We start from the raw sequence: 20,190 nt of genomic DNA, 5'->3' as shown, positions 1-20,190 counted from the left end.
CTTTATTCATCCCAATTATTTGTTTATCTTTAATTAAAATATATCTTACAATAAATATAAAAGATAAACAAATGACCTAGACGGAAACAAAGAGTATGATATATTATACAACTATATTTCACACCAATAACCGTTTACTAATAGGGACCTAAACTTCAAGTTGATATGTTTTTTTGTTTGATGTTGAGCAGCAGTATCCCCTACCGACAGTTGGGGCAATCTCCTTCAGGGTACTGAAGGCAATTTAATGGGTTGACCCCTCCCAAGTTTGGCTTTTTCATTCGCAAGAGTTAGAAATCGAACCTTTGACCACTTGTTTAAGATATGAGAGCCCCTACCACTCACACCAGCCAACTTTGCTAACTTCAAGTTGATATGTAATGTTTGCGTTTATGTGTATCGCATAGTCGCATGGCATTCCACGGTCTTATTTATGGTTTATCACAGGTGTTCACGAATATACTGTCAACCACGAGGTTGAATAGGAATAAACTAAACAACAATAATAATCCAACCAAAATAGACATTCTTCAAATTCTCATCATTTCATTCGTACAACTCACCTACATCACTGGCAGTAGCACAACCCCCTTAACATCGTGCTATGCTCAACTGGAAGTAGTACTTGCGTACCATGCTCACCTGGCAGTAGTAATTACTTACTATGCATAACTATCTCTGGCAGTAGTAATTACTTACTATGCACATCTGGCAGTAACACCCTCCGTGTTATGCTCAACTAAACAATATCGCTCCATACCAAATATAACCCACAGTAAATAATCAATAACAATCCAGTCATACGACACATATTCTCTGTCTCCAATACTCATTCATAATTCAATATACATTCAATAATAATAAAATACGAGTTGAGTAGGAAATTTCTACCTGACAAGCGAATCCAATTAGTGCAATCTACCAAAAGTATCCTTCAATAAACCCGTTCAACAAGTCCGTCACCTATAGATAAATAATATTTATAACCTAACTATTAATTATTCAATTTATTATATTAATTTAATCAATTATAATTTAATTATATTAATTATTTCCCATGTAAATTATTACGTAATAATCCGTCTTAATAATTTAAACAAGTCAACCCAATACCCCAACTCCGAAGAACACGTAAAAACAACCCAAACCACCAATGACAAAACATGTGAAAACAAACCCACATACACACGGCAAAACCGTGTCAACCACTCTTCCTTACCCGCCTTTTCCCGACACCACCAACCACCAATGACACCACCACACATAACCGCCACTAGCCTATACCACGATGCATCCCGACATCCTCCTACCACCAGGTAAACCGTCCCCTACAACCCTCAATCACACGCCCTAAACAGTCCCCCTAAACCCGACACAAACAACAACATAAACAACACCTTCACCATTAACCACCTTCACGACCACCAGTGGCCACCTCCTGCTACCCAACCACTCCCCTGACATCGGCGACACAGCCCCCACATGACCACCAGAACCCTGCCCTAGCAACACCACCCCGACACCCTCACAACAACAATACTCTCGACACAACAACAACTCAACCCCTTATCACCACCAGCAGCCACCTATGGCCACCACCGTTGTCTCCTCTGACCCACGGTGGTCCCATATGCGGCACCCTACCCTCAGTCATAGTCATGGTCACGGCTAGTCGAAGAGGTCCTACCTATAAGGAATAACAACAATCGCGACTTTCCGGCAGCAACCGCACCGAGCACCACCTCCGACCACCCTATTCCACCCAAAAAGGTCGACTAACCACCTTGATACCAAACCTAGCCAACCCGGGTCAAGGTGAGTCCAAATAAGGGTTTTAATTCCGTTTAAACATATGATACATACCCTTCAAACCACCCTCGAAAATACCCTTTGAACACCCCTTTCCCATTGGCCAATGGTGATCAACGGTGGATCCGGTCGACCTCTGGTATCCCACGGTCAAGGTCATGGTCTCGGGTCAGTTAGCGGTTGTCATGTCTTTATGTGAAAATAAGCTTTCTTATTAGATCATGCTATCTATTTATAGTAATAAGGTAGGTCTTATAGAGCGATATTAGGAAACTACCATATTATATTATGTACTATTACTATTACTATTATTACTATTATTATTATTATTATTATTATTATTATTATTATTATTATTATTATTATTATTATTATTATTATTATTATTATTATTATTATCATTATTATTATTATTAATTATTATTATTATTATTATTATTATTATTATTATTAATATTATTATTATTATTATTAATATTATTATTATTATTATTATTATTATTATTATTATATACTATTATTATTATTATATCAAATACTACATGAGTACTATGAGCCCAACATACCCATAAACGACCCATCTCACGGTCCAATATCCAATTCCCGACTCACTTGTTATTTTATTATTAATTATCGTCTTATTTGCAATTATTAATATAAAATTAATTATTTGAATTACATAATTTATTCTTATAAATACTTATCAAATTACAGGGTATTACATTCTTCCCTCCTTAAAATGAACTTCGAACCGAAGTTCACCCAAAAATGCTACAAAAGCCTCATGAAACCATCAACACTTCTGAATGCCATTTCACCTCATTATCATTGCAACACAATTAACTCACTTAATTATTATCAAACCATATCATACTTATCAAAATGTATCACAAAATAAACTTAAAACATGAAGTGTCACATTCTACCCTCTTAAAAATAAACTTCGTCCCGAAGTTTAATAACACAATTAAAGCTCTACTCACTTATACCGTGCATTACATTGCTCAAGTAAGGACAACAACTAAAACAAATAATTCAAATAAAAGCATTAAGATTGAGAACACCAACACCATAATATAACATCGTAAAATTTCAAAACGCCACAACCTCCGAGATTTTACAATCCTACCCTCCTTAAAATTAAGGTTACGTCCTCGTAACCTTGACCATAACAAATGTACTACACTGTATAAATACCAATTAGATAAGGATAACAAAGTTTAAAGATTATAACAAAATTTATCACAAGCCTCTATTAGCACTATTATAGAACAACGGTTACTCATTTTGACATAAATCATAGCACACCTCGCAACCCCCCTTTTCCAACTTCGAGTTACGCGTCTAAAATTAACCCTACAATCAAAACAAGGTGTAGTCAACTGTATCCTATCTTACCTCTTGCTCCCTCTATTGTCACCCCTACCTCTCAACTATCATAGGTTAAGAATTGACAAAACAATTATATTGAACTTTTGGTAAAACTCGCGTTTTCAGAAATCAAAGTCAAGATGTAACCATTAAATAACCGTTACATTACTCTTTGAGTATTTATACTTTTCAGAAAATATAGGGATTTTTCAAAACATGAGAAAAATAATCGAATTCAAATCTCGAAAAACCATTTTATAAAGATTTTTACATTTCAGTTGGTTCAAATAGAAACCGATCAGCAACTTGTCAAAAACTTGGGTCAACTTGTAAAAATCACTATTAAATGTCAAAATTTTATTTTACAACGTGGATTATCAATTTGAAAACATCTATGAATCTTTTAAACAGTGGAGTTGGAATTATGAGAAAATTGTAAGTACAAATTAAATGAGAAATTTTACAAAATCGTTTGTCGAAAACTTAACTGTACAGGAACATTCCGACCACTATCCATTAAAATATTTATTTATCTCAAACCGTAAAACTTTTAAACATGAGAACAACGACATTGGAAGGCTAACTCACTGGGTTATCACTCATAAAAATTTCAACCTTAGACGATAAAGTGAGATCAAATGGCAGCTAGATCAAATAGAGATAAAAATCTGACAGAATAAGGTTCAGCTCTAGGTTCCTTTTTACTAGGTCATAAGCCCTCGTTAACACCCTCCTATACATGTATCAACAGAATTTGGTCATCATACTTCCCACACGACTAGCATCTATCCTAAAGCATTCCTATCTCAAGTTTAATTATTTCATAATATTGTAAATAGCATGGTTTCGGGATTCACATATCCGCATATCACTAGACATGATACTATCACAAAACATCCAACCACACTATAAATATTGATTCACAATAAATTTCATGCTCAGAATCAAAACAATTCATCATCAAATCCTTATTTCATCCATTAAACAATATTAATTCTCATCTCATGGCCAAGCCAACAATCATTCATAATACTTACCGTAATATTTCCCTGTAACAATTTAGTAACTTTATATCAAATATTCTCTAAAATATACCTCATTATAACTACCCCATACTATCAAGTATTTTCTCAGGGTTCCCGATTCAAAGCTGAGAGGGCCATGGTACGAATTAAGAGCGCCTTCTTAACCGCACTAAGAGGATCACCTAACAGTTCCTACCCGGGGTTCATTTTATTAGATACATCCTAAATTCATTATTGTTCATTAGTTAGGCCTGAGGATCATTTTTCTCTGATACCACTTTGTAACACCCCCATTTATTCAGGAGCCTTTAGCAAGAAATCCCAAGTAAATGAGAGCGTTACCATCTCTGTTTCCCGAGGTAGTGAATAACAAAGTACAACAAACCAAAGTACTTTAAATAATAAAATACGAGTTAAGTAGGAAATTCCTACCTAACAAGCAAATCCAATTAGTGCAATCTACCAAAAGTATCCTTCAATAAACCCGTTCAACAAGTCCGTAACCTATAGATAAATAATATTTATAACTTAACTATTATATTCAATTTATTATATTAATTTAATCAATTATAATTTAATTATATTAATTATTTCCCGTGTAAATTATTACGTAAAAATCCGTCTTAATAATTTAAACAAGCCAACCCAATACGCCAACACCTAAGAACACGTGAAAACAACCCAAACCACTAATGACAAAACACGTGAAAAGAAACCCACATACACAACCGAGTCAACCACTCTTCCTTACCCGCCTTTTCCCGACACCACCGACCACCAATGACACCACCACAACCAACCGCCACTAGCCTACACCACAACGCCTCCCGACATCCTCCTACCACCAGCTAAACCGTCCCCTGCAACCCTCAATCACACGCCCTAAACAGTCCCCCAAAACCCGACACAAACAACAACATAAACAACACCTTAACCCTTAACAACTCTCACGGCCACCAGTGGCCACCAACTGCTGTCCAACCACTCTCTTGACACCGGCGACACAGCTGCCACACGACCACCAGAACCCTGCCCTAGCAACACCACCACGACACCCTCACATCAATAATACTCTCGACAAAACAACTCAACCCCTTATCACCACCAGCAGCCGCCTATGGCCACCATCGTGGGCTCCTATAACCTACGTAGGTCCCACATGTGGCACCCACCCTCGGGTCATGGTCACGGCCAGTCGAAGAGGTCCTACTTATAAGGAATAACAACAATCGCGACTTTTCGGCAGCAACCGCACCGAGCACCACCTCCGACCACGCTATTCCACCCAAAAAGGTCGACTAACCACCCTGGTGATGCGTGTCCTAAATATGATGTTTTACACCCTATTTTACACGCATTTCAGAGCTCAATTATGTAGTTTATGCTACTATTTTCCCCATTTCGTCTACTTTCGTATTTTTATGTAATATTGCAGATTTATGCGGAAATGACTAGAAATTGAGCTAAATCTGTCCCCGAGTACCTTGCATTGCATTTGACGTGAAGTATTTACTCAAGAAACGAACTTGGTGCGCATTTCGAGGCTTGAAAGACAATTTTATGAAGAATTAGAAGCGGATTACCAGCTATAGTGGTCGATCGACTGCTGCCCATGGTCGATCGACCAGAGCACGACTTACAGTAGCTCCTGTTCAGCGATGTCTAGTCGATCGACTGCCTTGCATGGTCGATCGACCAGACCGTTGATTCTGACGCAAATTAAAAGGACGAGAAGTTAGAAGCCCAGTGTATATTAGGTTTAGGAATAAGTGTTACGTGATATTCCTATATAACGTAACCTTAGTTTTTCAGAATAATTATCAAGTTTTTATCAAGTCTTTCATCATTAAAATTTATTAGGGTTCATACATTAGCTTAGAATATTTTTCCGTCAATAAAAGTTTATTTTCCGCTTCCGGTCTTGATCTTTCTTTCCTGTTTCATACGGTATTTCTCTGTTCCATTATTCAGTATTCGCGGCTTTATTTCATTCATAGATTAGAAAGTGCTAGAGTAGTATTCCCAAAGCCAATTATCGTTTCATGTTATTTGTTTGTTTAGTTAATTTAATCATGAATTTAGTAGCTTTATTCGTAAATCCTATTGTTGTTTTTGTCATAATCATGAGTAGCTAAACCCCATGTGCTAGGATGTAGGGAATCTGTAGTATAGGCGGCATTAGAGTAGTAGACCTGGAATCGCGCCACGGTCGATCGACTGGGTTCCCTGGTCGATCGACTGGCTAGGTGAGATCAGCTTCGTTTTAATTAATTAAATTGCTATATTTGACGAATCGATTGCACGCGACTAGTTGAATGTTTAGGAATTGACCGACCCAATAAAGATCAAAAGATAGGGGAGGGAAATAGACTACCTAATTGAAACGACTAAATTAATAAGATCGAGAGATACGTTAATTTAGACTTTTAAATCACTTTTCAGGACGAAAGTTAGCATTAGTGATATTAGGGACCTGTAGCGAGATCGAAAGATGCTACCTGTTAAGAAAGGACCGAAAGGACTTCTTATTTGCCCGTCTCACGTGTTTGTTTTAGACCTACTTAGTATAATGCCGCCGAAACTATAGTGAACCAACCATCTTAGCACCCTTTCAATATTTGTTTTCACCTACCTCTTTTATTAGCTCGTTTATTTTAGTTTTGTTGCCATTAGTATAGACCAACTCAAAACAAACCCCCACTCACTTGTTACCTTAGACTAGAATTAGACAACTATAAATTACATTCGCCTCTCTGTGGTTCGACCCTGACTGCCACTATCTATAGTAGTATTTTGGAATTCTAAATATTACTTTTGACACCTTACGACGGGTATCAAATTTTGGCGCCGTTGCCGGGGAGGCAATCGTTTAAATTTTTAGTTGTTTTTATTTTAGTCTTTTCTCAGTTTAAGGGACATCTGTTCCTTAAACTATTCTCATATTCTTCTTGTAGTTTCATCTTATGCGCAGGTCTCAACAAGGCGAATTACTTCCCCTTGATCTCAAGCTTGAGAGGGCTTTGCGCTTGAAGAGGAGATTATTTCAAGAACAACAGCTAGAGGAAGAGCCTGGTTCTCATTCTAGTTTCTACGAGAACGAGCTTTTTGAGAAGGATCCCTCTTCGTCACCTATTTCTACTTCCTCAGCTGAGACCATCACATCTCCAGACATGGCTGAAGAAGCGAGTATAGCCAGTCACTCTGAGCCGACAACTGAGAATCTCTATAAGGGATTCGCATTACCGGGGACGGATAGAAAATTCGAGCCGAAACCATCTTATATCAACTTGGTTGAGAGGAATCAATTCGGGGGAGCTGCAAATGAAGATGCAGCCAAACACATGGAGACATTCATTGACTCATCATTGTTCCATACCCCCACCAACTGGTGTGACCCAGACTGTGAAGGAGACTATGTTCATATTCTCTCTTTGTGATGCTGCAAAGGAGTGGTACCGAGACCTGGATCGAGCTGCTAACGGGATCACTGATTGGAAGTCGCTAGCCCTAGCATTCTACAAGAAATATTTCTCTGCCTCGAAGACCAATGCCATTAGAGCTCAGATCACGAGCTTTAAATAGGGTCCTGATGAGAATTTTCATGAGGCGTGGGTCCGTTTCAAGAAACTGGCGCGAACTATTCCGCACCATGGGTTCGAGAAATAGAGCCTATGCAACCAATTTTATAATGGGCTTTATGACGATCAGAGGGCTATCTTGGATGCGGCAGCTAATGGCAGATTCCAGGAGAATGTTGGAGAAACTAAGGGGTGGAAAATTATTGATGATTTGGCCACCCATAAAGCTGAGTATGGAAATTCCACGGGAAATCAAAGGAGAGCTGCTGAATCCCCTTCTGTAGCTGCATTAGAGCCTCTTACGGCGAGATTTGATAAGTACGAGTTGGGAGGAGCTTCAAAACGAGGGATCTATCAAGTGAATGCTGTGTCAGACGGTCCTTTTGTCTGCAAAAGATGTGGAGCTGAGGGACATGTTTCAGATTTTTGTCTTAATCCCTATGAGTCTTGTGCTGCTTTTCAACATTATAGGCAGACAAATACTTATTTTGAGCCGAATGTCCATCCAAACTTGAGGTGGAGTAGCCAAAATGTCCAAAATACGACTCCACCCCCGCAGCAGCAACAGCAAAGTTATGTGCCCCCTCATAAGCAACAACAGTATCAAAAGCCTTCGTATGTCCCGCAGCAGCAGCAGTAGTCCCATGGCTCCGATTTTGCCGAGTTGAAGAATTTGTTGCTGAACGAGTCTCAAGCTAGAGAGGCCGGGATAAAAATGTTGGAGAGCCAAATTGCTCAATTGGCAAGCAAGAGTGCAACTCGAACTCCGGGGCAGTTACCGTCTCAGCCGGATAAAAAAAAGACCCTAAATGCTATCACCTTGGGGAGTGGGTCTACCCTTGATGGGCCCGCTATGGTTGAGGATGTCACTAAAAAAGATGAGGCGGAACCGAGCAAGAAAAAGGCCGTTGTGAACAGTAGCAAGAAAAAGACGATCAGCAGGTATGTCAGTCGATCGACTGACATACCCGGTCAATCGACTGAAACGCGAAACAAAACAGCTTCTGGTCCTGTAAAAGTCAGTCGATCGACTGACCAACATGGTCGATCGACTGACAACGCTGCTGATATTGAACCTTTTCATCCTCCAATGCCTAATAACTTGAGGGACCACTTATTTCGGGGTACGACGACTCCGGAATTATTGAGGCAAGACTCAAATGCTGATGGGTCAGTACCGGTTCCAAAGTATGACCCAATAACGATTAATGGCTCATTTTTGAGATGGTCTGAAGAAGGTTCAAGCTTCAACAAGGAGAAGGTAGTGGATTTTCAGCCTAAATCCACCGATGCCGGTGTTGGAGATGTAGAGGAGAGGGCTAAGTTTCTTCTTACAGCCCCCTATCCGGAGAGATTGGTGCCGACGAAGGAACAGGTATCGTTTAACAAATTTGAAAATGTTATTCGTAGCTTAAATGTCTAAGTTCCTTTTCTTGAATTAGTTAATTAAGTGCCTGCTTACATGAAATTTATGAAGCAACTTTTGTCTAAAAAGAAGTCACTTGAAACTGTGCAATCTGTCACACTAACTGAGGAGTCATGTTCTTATTTGACCCATACTGCACCTCACAAGCTAGAAGACCCAGGTAGCTTTTCAGTCCCATGTAGTATTGGCACTTTTTCTATTGAGAAGGCCTTGTGTGACCTAGGAGCCATTATTAGTGTAATGCCTTTGAGTCTTGCTAGGAATTTGAAATTGACTAGGTTTGCAGTCACTAACATGACAGTACAGATGGCTGATCGATCTGCGGTCCAGCCTATAGGAGTCTTAGAGGACATTCCTGTGCAAATAGGAAAGTTCTTTTTCCCTGTTGACTTCGTTGTGTTAGATATGCCCGAGGATGCTCACATTCCTATCATTTTGGGTAGACCATTCCTCCACACTACTGGTGCAGTTATAGATGTTGGCTCAGGGACATTGACTTTTAAGGTAGGGAAACATTCCATTGTCTTTGCCCAGACAGCTAAGAAGAGGGACCCTATGTGGCCAGTCACTTGTAATACGGTTTCTGAAAAGAAATCTTATTTTGTGTTTTCTGACATGCTACCCCTATGCCTATTCCTGTTGTAACACCTCCGCCCCATATTGGGAGCAAATTGGAGGAAGAATCTTCTGTTTTGACTATTGCAGGAGCTGGTTTGGGGAAGCAGGAGCCGCACGTTGCTCCAGCTGTGAAGGAGCCAATCGTTCAAAGAGGCGGCTTAGGATGTCTTAGCTATGGCACTGATGAGGAGCCTGATGAGGAGCCAGTCAAAGTGATGGAGTCCGATTTGGATTTTAACGAGTCAGATGAAGTTATTGATTGGGGAGATGCTGAAGCTGTTGATCCGTCGAGTTCTGTGGATGTTGAAGTTGATAGGAGTGCAGCTGAGGAGATGAGTACTGTAGAGGCTACTTCTTGTAGCCAGGAGCCAAGCAAGTGGGCCATTCCGTGGCCATTCTTGATCAACTATTAGTTGATCAAGACTTAATAAAACATTTATTGCTTTTTAAGACTATTTACCGTTTTTTGTGTGCGCGAGACTTCGCATTTTTAATAAGTTTGCTTAGGATTTTAAATACTTTAGACTGTTACTTTGGGTTTTGTGCAATTTTGGGCGCGTTATTATGTGTATTTGCAGGTTTATAGACAATGTTGGCTCAATTTATTGAGCTAATTCAAGAAAATCGAAACTTACAAAGAGTTTTCCAATGATCGATCGCCCCTATGGTCGATCGACCGAGCCGCGACTTCCAGAGCTTCTGTTCTGTTCACTCGGTCGATCGATCCGGGTGATGTGGTCGATCGACCATGTTCGCTCGACTGTTTTCGATCATTCCCCTGCTGTGTTTGGTCGATTTGCGGAGTTGAGGGAGTCTTTTCTCCACTTTATTCTCCGACTCATTTCTGTTTTCTTCCGTTTCTTTATTTTACACATAATTTTGCGTTTAATAAATTGTTTTCTCGGATTACGCGCGGTATTTTCTGTCTTTTCGTTACCTATGGTAGCATCTGCACACTCATTGAAACCTCTAGCTCGCGCCGGTTTGGGGAGGTTTCCTTTTGCTGCGCTTAAAGTCTTGTGAGTTTCCGAGTCCTACCTTCATGTCTTATTTAGTTAATATAACGCAAATTCCCGTTTCCCTTTTATTTCACTATATGATTTTGCACAATGGGGACATTGTGTGATTGGTTTGGGGAAGGGTTTTGCATTGCATTCATATGTTTTATTGCATTTTTGTTTCACGTTTATTTCAGTTTGCATTGTTTATTTCATTTCCTATATATATACAGAAAATTCAAAAAATAAAATTTAAAAAATTTAAAAAATTTCAAAAAATATCACGTTTACTTTAGCATATAGGTCGAGTCGGAACGGTAGTATTTCAATGATGACATTGCATTTTCAGCTGTTTATGCCTAAGCCTTGCTAATTGACATGTTATTGGTAGAATCATATGCATAGTCTACGAGTTTTCGTTAAATTTTTGCTGAACTTAAGACTTTACTTTGATTTTTGGCAAACTACATCATTTTCTGAGGTTTAGAGCTTATAAACTGGTGACATCTATGACCAGTTTATCTAGGATTGTGAGTAGTACTCATTATGAGACATGTTACATCAATATGCATAACTATGAACCTAATCTGCTTAATACCTGTATGCATTCGGATTCGTGGTTAGTTGACACATGTGGAATAGGTCACCCCTTTATTCATTTTGCCCATAAGCTCCACACTGCCAGAAATAGCCTTTTTGTCCCGATAACTACATCCTACACTTAGCCTGCCCTTGTCAAGCTAGTAGTTTATGTTGTTGGGATTGTTACTTTATTTTTGGTAGCTAATGCTCATTTTGAGATGATGTTTGGAAGATGAAAAAGGAAGGAAAGAAGAAAAAAAAAGAACTTGAAAAAAGAGAAGAAAAATGATCCGAAAAAGAGAAAAGAGAAGATGAGTGCTGTACTGTAGAGGGCGGTCGATCGACTGGCCATCTTGGTCGATTGACTGAAGCCCGAGAAAAAAAAATAAAATCACGTGTTGCAATCGTTATGAGTTGGTGATTTAATATTCCCATGCTTTATTATCATCATTTGGGGAACTACAATTATATCGGAGATTGTGAGATTTGTGTTTGTTATTAGCACCGTTTCGATTGAAAAATCTTGAGCAAGAAGTTGGATGTTGTTATAATTTAGTTCCCTTAGTTACAAGCTTGGCTTTTAAATTTATTTTTATCCAAATTTATCTTAGCCCTTCTTACCCATACCTCACATATCCATATTTACCTCGGCATGTGTCATGGTCATTTGTTTGGTTGGAATGCATATGTACGGTTGTAGAGATTATTTTCATATTAGATTGGAGGCATGTTCTTATAAGTCGTAGTTAGGTGAGTGTCATTACAAAATGAATTCTTTCTATCTTTACATTTTATTCACCTGTGCTTATATGTGATATGAGCGACCCGTGAGAGTCCGATTTGATAAGTCTCTATAGTTGACAGTTCAGCAGTTTTTAACGACTTTATAACTCGTTTGCATGATTTATGTTGCTCAATCGAGTGGTAAAACTGCTCGATCGAGTACTTTGACTTCAAATCAGCTCGAGTCCTCGCCTGAATGCCTCGTAATCCGTGCCATGACGCTTCCCAATGCAGTATCTCACTCTAGAAAATCCCGTCTCCTCTAAATGCATGCAAAAAGGACGAAAAAGAGTACGATTCCACTACTTTCGCGTTCATTTCTACAAAATGGACAAAACGAACCAAAGTAGCCAATTCGGGGCAAAATACTATAAAAACAGTATAAAAAGGCACAGAAATACGTGCTGAAATAGGCTAAAAAGACAATATAAAAAGCACGTATCAAATCTCCCCGAACCGAACCTTTACTCGTCCTCGAGTAAACTAAAATGCAACTAATGGAACGGAAATGATAACTCAAAGATAGCTTAACTTGTCTACTTGAACCAATTTAATGCAACAAAATCTAACAGCTAAAGCTAAGCAGTCAATACGCAAACGAGTTATGAGCTGTTCAGAAATATAGTCAACCTATCGACCTTGCAAGACCAACAAAATCGGACTCTCTCGTGGTCACTCTTCTCTCATGAAGCAAAGGGTGAAAGTATATGTATAAGAGAGAAAGAGAAAACAGTCACTCACCTAGACTGCGACCTACATATCATGCATGCAACAAAAATGAAAGACAATTCAAGTACTAATGCACACACTCCAACCGATAATGTCCGTCACAGCCGAGCGCTTACAAATAAATTGGGAATAGTGAGGTTCAGGTGAGAAAGGGCAAACATGTTATGGAAATGTGGAGGTAAAAGCGTCAAGCTAGTTCCTAACAGGACCATAATAAAAACCATCCGAATCTCAACTGACTGAAAGACTAAGTACAAGTGCCCTTCATTTGGCACAAAACTCACTAAACTCAAACACAATCTCCTCAAAAATATAGAATAAGAGTGGAGGAGTCAGACGGTCACAAACTTTCCTTTTTCAAACACCGTCTGAAATAACTAATTGAGACAAATCAATTTTTTTCAAACTTTCTTTCCTTTCTCCTGTTCACGTTCAGCTTTTTTTTTTTTTCATTTTCTTTTTTTTCTCACTTTCACGTCTTTCTCTTTTTTTTCTTCTTTTTCAATTCTTTTTTTCTTTTTCCTCCTTCCTCTATTTTCCAACAACTCCAACACAGAAATACGGGCCAAAATGCAACCGGAAAACTCATACCCAAAAGAACATACTAACTAGCTTGACTAGGCAGGCTTAATTTGGAATGTAGCTAATGGGTCAAAAAGGCAAATTTGGCTAATGTGGAGCTAAATGGGTGAAAAATATAAAGAAAGGGAAATTTGCAAGCACCTCCCTACATATGACACCAACCACAAACCCGAATATGTGCATTTGACGAGAAATTGAATGTCATAAAAGTGCAAAAAAGATGAACATGCTATGCAAGGAGTACTACTCTCAATTCCTAATGAACCGGTCATGAATGTCACCAGTTATAAGGCTCTAAAACTCAGAATTTTCAAGTAGTTTGCCAATTTATCGTGTCAAGTCTAAAATAAATATATTTGAACGAAACTCGTAGACTATGCGTATGACAAAGCTAATAACTATCAAAAGAAGTGCAAGGCTCAAGCAAAAAGACAAGTTATAGTGCATTATCATCACGGAAATCTACCGTTCCGACTCAACCTATATGCAAAAATAAACGTGAATATAGCTATTTTTTTTGGATTTTTGATTTTTTTAATGAAATAAACAACAATGCAAGCTGAGAAATAAACGTGAATGCAAAAACAAATGCAAATGCAGACTCAAAAGGATGCAATACCCTCCCCAAACCAAAACGGACAACGCCCTCGTTGTCCTCCAGCATACACCAGCAGATATATACAGGGGAACGGGAATATACAACCAAAAGAAAATAAAAACAATAAATAAAAGGAGACAAAAATAAAAGAGTAAGAGATACATACAAAATACGAACTTCCCAAACCAAATTTAAAATCGGGAAGTTAGTAGACCAGTAGCTACTCGTCGTCGTCGTCGCCGTCACTGTCACGGACGTCCTCCACCCTGAACTCCGGGTCTCTCTCCTCCTCTGCTCCTCAGCACGAGCTCTCTCCACTGCCACCTCTGGGTCCTCGTCCTCCTCCTCCTCAGACACCGGGTACCCCTTAGGTGGGTACCGGAAGAAGGAAGGGTGTGGCCAACCCTCTGGAATCGGTCGGTGTCGCCGCAAGTGGTACTCGTACAGAGGGTGTAAAGCAAGAGCCAAGTCCCTCTCCATATGAGCCTGACGCTCTGCAACCTCAAACAACAAACCGTAAATGGCGCCCCTTGGTCCAGGACCGCGGGCGCCACAAAGGGAGGAGGTATGAAAGTAGCCGGTAGGTCCGGCTGAGTCTGTGTCTGCTCAGTAGGAGTGGGAGTAGGAGTGGTAGTAGTAGTGGGAGTAGGGGTCGGTACGGGAGCAGCCGTGGAAGGCTGGGTGCTCCCTGAAGGTGTAGACCCCTCTCCGATCTCAAGACGCCGCTTCTTGGCGGCGGGTGCAGTGGGAGGTGGTCGGCGTGGAAGGTGAAGGTCAGGCAGTGGTGGCAGGCGGGCGCCCCTAGCAACAGTAGGAAGGGGCTCTAGACGGGGGAGAGTCTCACAAGGTAAGTCTACAGACAGGAAGCCGTCTATCTTCCATGTCTGGTAGTTTGGGGTTAGCCAATGCTGAGAAAGCATGGCATCCAGACTCAGTAGCCTCTCTCCCTGGAGGTACTGCAAGTCACGAGGCCAAACGGGGATGAGGGAACGAGCAAGAATGGTGGCTATGCTACCGCAGGCAATGGTTGCCGTCTCCTTCTTCCCCTGGCTCTGAAGGTACTGGGCGGTCAAGTAAGCTATGTTGAGGGTAAAAGGACCCTCACAGTCAATGTTCAGGTAACCGCCCAGGATGGAGAGCTCGGTGTTTGTGATGTTGTTCGGCTCCTTTCGGCCGAAAATAGTGCTCCCCATCAGTCTAAGGAAACAACGGACATCGGGGAGGTGGACCTGTTGGAGCTTTCGCTCCTTAAAAGTGGTGTGGGCCAGGGTCCTCCAAAGCTGACGGAAGACCCTCCTAGGGGCGGCAATCGCGCCCGTAGAGGTAAGGCCAAGTAACCTACCAAACTCCCGTAAGGTCATCGGAAAGGTCCGGTTAAACAACTGGAAGGACACTGAAGAACTAGAGGGGTCAGCATCGTGTGCCCCTGAGGAGAAGGTAAAGGAGCTGAGAAACTCGAGGCTCAGCTCCAGAAAAGTGCGGCCGCCCATAGTGATGAACCCGGCCATCCCCGTGCCCCGTAGTAAGTCACAAACCGACTCGTAAATACCGAGTCTCACAAGTGCCGATTTCTCTAGAAATCGGGAAAGAACATGCACACAGCTTAGCAGGTCATAAAATTTCTTACGATGTAAAGCGTTAATAAAATGTACCTGCGGATAATCTGGGTGAGAGTCGAGGGAAGTGTCCCCTCGACCGTGATCGTGCTGTAGTAGAAGAACAAGGTGACGAAAATGCGATAGAAGTAGAGGTGGCCGGGCGCGCAGAACGAGACTCCTCTCGACCCCGGCCTCGGAACCCGAAGTAGTAGCCCGTGCGGTGGACGGAGTGAGGGACCAGGGTCGCTCTGGCAGCATTGCTGCGTGGCAGGGCGAGTCCACCACAGAGTAAAAGTAGTGGGCGGTGTAGGAGTAGTGGCGCTTATGGCCACCATCAAGAGGAACTAGCAAGTAGTGCTAGCGAAGTGGTGGTGACCGTAGAAGAAGTGGCAACTGAATCGAGCTAGCAGCAGAGCTAATCGGAGCAAAAACCGATCGGCGGCACTGAAACTAGGAACACTGGGGCTGCGGTAGTCACTAAAGTGGAGACAGTGGCAACAGCAGGGGCCACTGTCTCAGACAGAGACGGACTAGAGGACGAACTAGTAGAGGGTAAAGAGCTAGAATCCATCCTGTATACAAAGGGTAAGGGGTATGATAAGAAACAACGGCTAAAAGTGGCTAAAATCAGCACGAAAAACCAGCAGAAACAACATGTGAAACCCCTACCAGTCGAAAATTTCGACTTACAGCACACAATTCCCAACAATCCTCCAAAATTTCGAGTTACAGTAGGCAAATAGCGATAGGGAACGGGGATATCAGTTAAAAACAGTAGCAAGTAACAACAACTAAGGTTAATTAAATCTTGGCAAAGATATGAACCCGTCGACAATGATCGAAAATTTCGATCGAAACAAAATTTCTAATCGCGAAAATCGTGTAATAATCGAAATAAACATGCAACATTCAGCGAGGAAAGGGGCTATATCATCAAGCAAGACAAATAAGGGCCAATAAAGACAAGTAAAGTCGAAAAAAATTCGACTGTCCCAACAAATTCGAAACCCTAATTCCAATTCACCTCAAAAAATTGCAAAAATAATGAAATCAAAATGCAATGAAGGTAGAGGAATCACTTACTTGATGAATACAACCTACAGAATCGATTTTTGTTCGAAAAAATCGCAAACCCTAGCCCTTCTTTAAAACCGTGAAAACGAGCACAATCAAGGGGGAAATTAAGGGGTTTTGAAAGATTAATTAGCAAGCAATAGATTGTAGGAGGCGGATTTGATGATTGAGCAAGAAAAAAAGGGGATTTGGGGGAGTTTTTGTCGCAAATAGGGAAGGGGTTAGTCGAAAATTAGGAGAGAATGAAATAGAAAGCAAAAGAATAGAGTTTAGAGTAAAACTCCCTGCGTCCTGTGCATTTTCACTCGATCGAGTGGTTTTAAATCACTCGATCGAGGACTTTTGATTACCCAGTTGCTTGATCGAGTAGATTTCTACTCGATCGAGAAGTCCCACTTATTGCTTTACTCGATCGACTAAAGGAAACACTCGATCGACCATTTTTTCACTCGATCGAGTACAAAAACTACTCGATCGAGCTCTTTTCTCGCGTAAGTTCTTGAATTTCGTCAATTCTTCCCTTGGAATGCGTAAAACTTCCCCAAACCTGCATAAAAACACGTGCAAAAATATCCCAACATACCAAATACGCATATAAACAGTCTATAGTCTTAAATCTACGCTAAAAACAGTCTATAAACTAATTGTCCTAATAAAAAGCATTAAAACAAATTCAACGGGTAATTCAAAAATTATCTATTACAAAGTGTTACACGGGGCAGTTCCCCGCTTAATTCCCAATGCAATTCAGTAGCCTCTTGAAGGGCTCCTGACTGGAGGACGTCATCTCAGCAACGTTGATTGTCCTCTTCAGCTTCCATGAGCATGAATTATCATTTGAAACGGTAGGGGGGGAGTAGTTCACATCCACATAGGCGCGAACTTTCCTCGTCCTTGCTCCTCTATCACCATCTTTAGCATCCTTACTTCCAATTTGATTGATAGCAGTTGCACAACACCCTTTGACAGCTCCTTCATTGCTTTCATCTGTACCTGCAGCAAGGAAAACAGACGAACTTTCCTCCTTTTTGCTCCCAGTCTGAGGCGGAGGGGTAACAATTGCAGCATAATACTCCAAATTTTCAACTGGAGTGTCAATAATAGGGTCAATAGAAGAGAGATCATTGTAAGGCTGAGCTTGCATGGGAGCCCTTCGGGACTTAGACTGATGAAAAATCAGCTCCTCATCCCCTACCTGAAAGGTCAAAGTCTTCCCCCCGACGTCGATAACTGCACGAGCAGTAGACAAAAATGGTCTCCCTAAAATAATAGGGGTGTGTGCATCTTCGGGGATGTCTAAGACAACGAAATCAACGGAAATAAAGAATCTCCCGATTCTCACAGGTACGTCTTCTACTATACCTAGTGGCCGTGATATACTATGGTCGGCCATCTGGACTGTCATGTTGGTGCAACTCAGCTTTGTCAAACCAAGTCTCTTAGCCACAGACAGCGGTAAGACACTTACGCTAGCGCCTAGATCGCATAGCGCATTATCAACCAAATAGTTACCGATATGACACGGAATTGAAAAACTACCCGGGTCTGACTGCTTAGGAGGTAACTGATGCGTGTCTTTTATATGATGTTTTACATCCCATTTTACACACATTTCAGAGCTCATTCATGTAGTTTATGCTACATTTCTCCCTATTTCCGTCTACTTCCGTATTTTTGTACATTATTGCAGAAATGTGAAGAATCCAGCGGAATTCAAGGCCCAAAAGACAAATCCACGAGATTATAGAAGTCAAGTAGCAGCTCAAGCAGTCGATCGACCACTACCATCAGTCGATCGACCAACCATCGGGTTCCAGAAGCTACTATTCATTGCTATTCAGTCGATCGACCAGTCCTAGCAGTCGATCGACCAAACTGCTATTACAAACGAGAATTAAAAGACCGTGAATCTTGAAGCCTAAAGTTATGTTAGGTTTAGGAAATAAAGTTACGTTAGTTGCTATATAACGTAACCTAGAAACATCAGTTTGGACATCAAGTTTTTACATTAAGTTTTACATACGATTCTTTAGAAATAATTAGGGTTTGGGAAACTATTTCGCATTGGATTTTCGTTGTGACTTCAATCATTCCGTTACGATCCTTCTGCAATTTCGGTATTCACTTGCTCTATTTTCAGTTCATCTTTATTGCATTGTTAGTATAGGAATTGTTAGTTAGTCTCCCGAAACCGATTTATCTTTATTGTTAATTGTTTGTTCATTCGTTTTAAGCATGAAACTTTCTGCCTATTTCGTTAATTTCATTGTTGTTATCAACGTTAGTATGAGTAGCTAAATCAATTGTGCTAGGATGTAGACGAATTATAGCGTAGGCGGCGTAGTATTGTTTTGGACTGATTTCGCGTGTCAGTCGATCGACCGCCATACCTGGTCGATCGACTGACCACGTGAGGTTACCTTTCGTTTTAATTGATTTTAATGTTGTATTTAACGAATCGAATGCATGCGACCAGTTAGATGCTTAATTTATAACTGACCCATTAGATCGAAAGATAGGGACAGTTGTTAGACCACCAATTAAAATGACTAGACTATGCTGAGATCGAAAGATAGGTATAGTTTAGACCGTTAGTCACTTTTCAGGACGAGAGTCAGTATTGGTGATATTAGGGACATATAGCGAGATCGAAAGATGCTATCTGTTAAGAGTGGACCGAGAGGACCTCTTGTTTTCCCGCCTCACTTGTGTTTGATTCAGACCGATTTATTATGCTGCCGCCGAAGCTGTAATGAACCGACCATCCTAGTACCCCTTCTTTATCTGTTTAATTCGTGTTTTTAGTTTATTGTCTTTATTTACTCTTAGCTATAGACCAATTGAACTCAACCCATACACTCGTTACCTTAGATTAGAATTAGACAGCTAGAAATTACGTCTGCCTCCTTGTGGTTCGACCCTGTTACCACTAGCCTAGGTTAGCCTTAATAGGAAATTATAAATCTTATTTTTGGTACTCACAACGACGGGTATCAAATTATGGCGCCGTTGCCGGGGAGGCAATAGTTCTAATTTTTAGTTGTTTTATTCTTTCTTAGTTTAAGGGACATCCGTTCCTTAAACTTTTCTTATATTCTTTTTGTAGTTTCTTCTTATGCGCAGGTCACAGGGTGGCGAACTAGTACCATTAAATCCTGAGATCGAGAAATCCTTGCGCGAGTTGAGACGATCACAAAGCGTATTACCAACAGAGGAAGAGCTGAGTACTCTGTCAAGCCACTACGAGAACGCTCTGTTCGAAGGAGATCCACCTACATCTCCTGCCTCTACTTCTTCAGCCGAGACAGTTACTTCTCCAGAAATCCCGCTTATGGTCAAGAAGCAACCATTGCTAGTCACTCGAGCCAACACTGCGAATCTCTACAAAGGATTCGAACTACCTTGGGAGGCGAGAAAAT

This window comes from Silene latifolia, chromosome Y (genome assembly GCF_048544455.1).
Source record: "Silene latifolia isolate original U9 population chromosome Y, ASM4854445v1, whole genome shotgun sequence".
In the NCBI taxonomy this organism is placed as follows: domain Eukaryota; kingdom Viridiplantae; phylum Streptophyta; class Magnoliopsida; order Caryophyllales; family Caryophyllaceae; genus Silene; species Silene latifolia.
The sequence above is the reverse complement of the archived record's forward strand: the minus strand, read 5'-3'. Positions refer to the sequence as shown.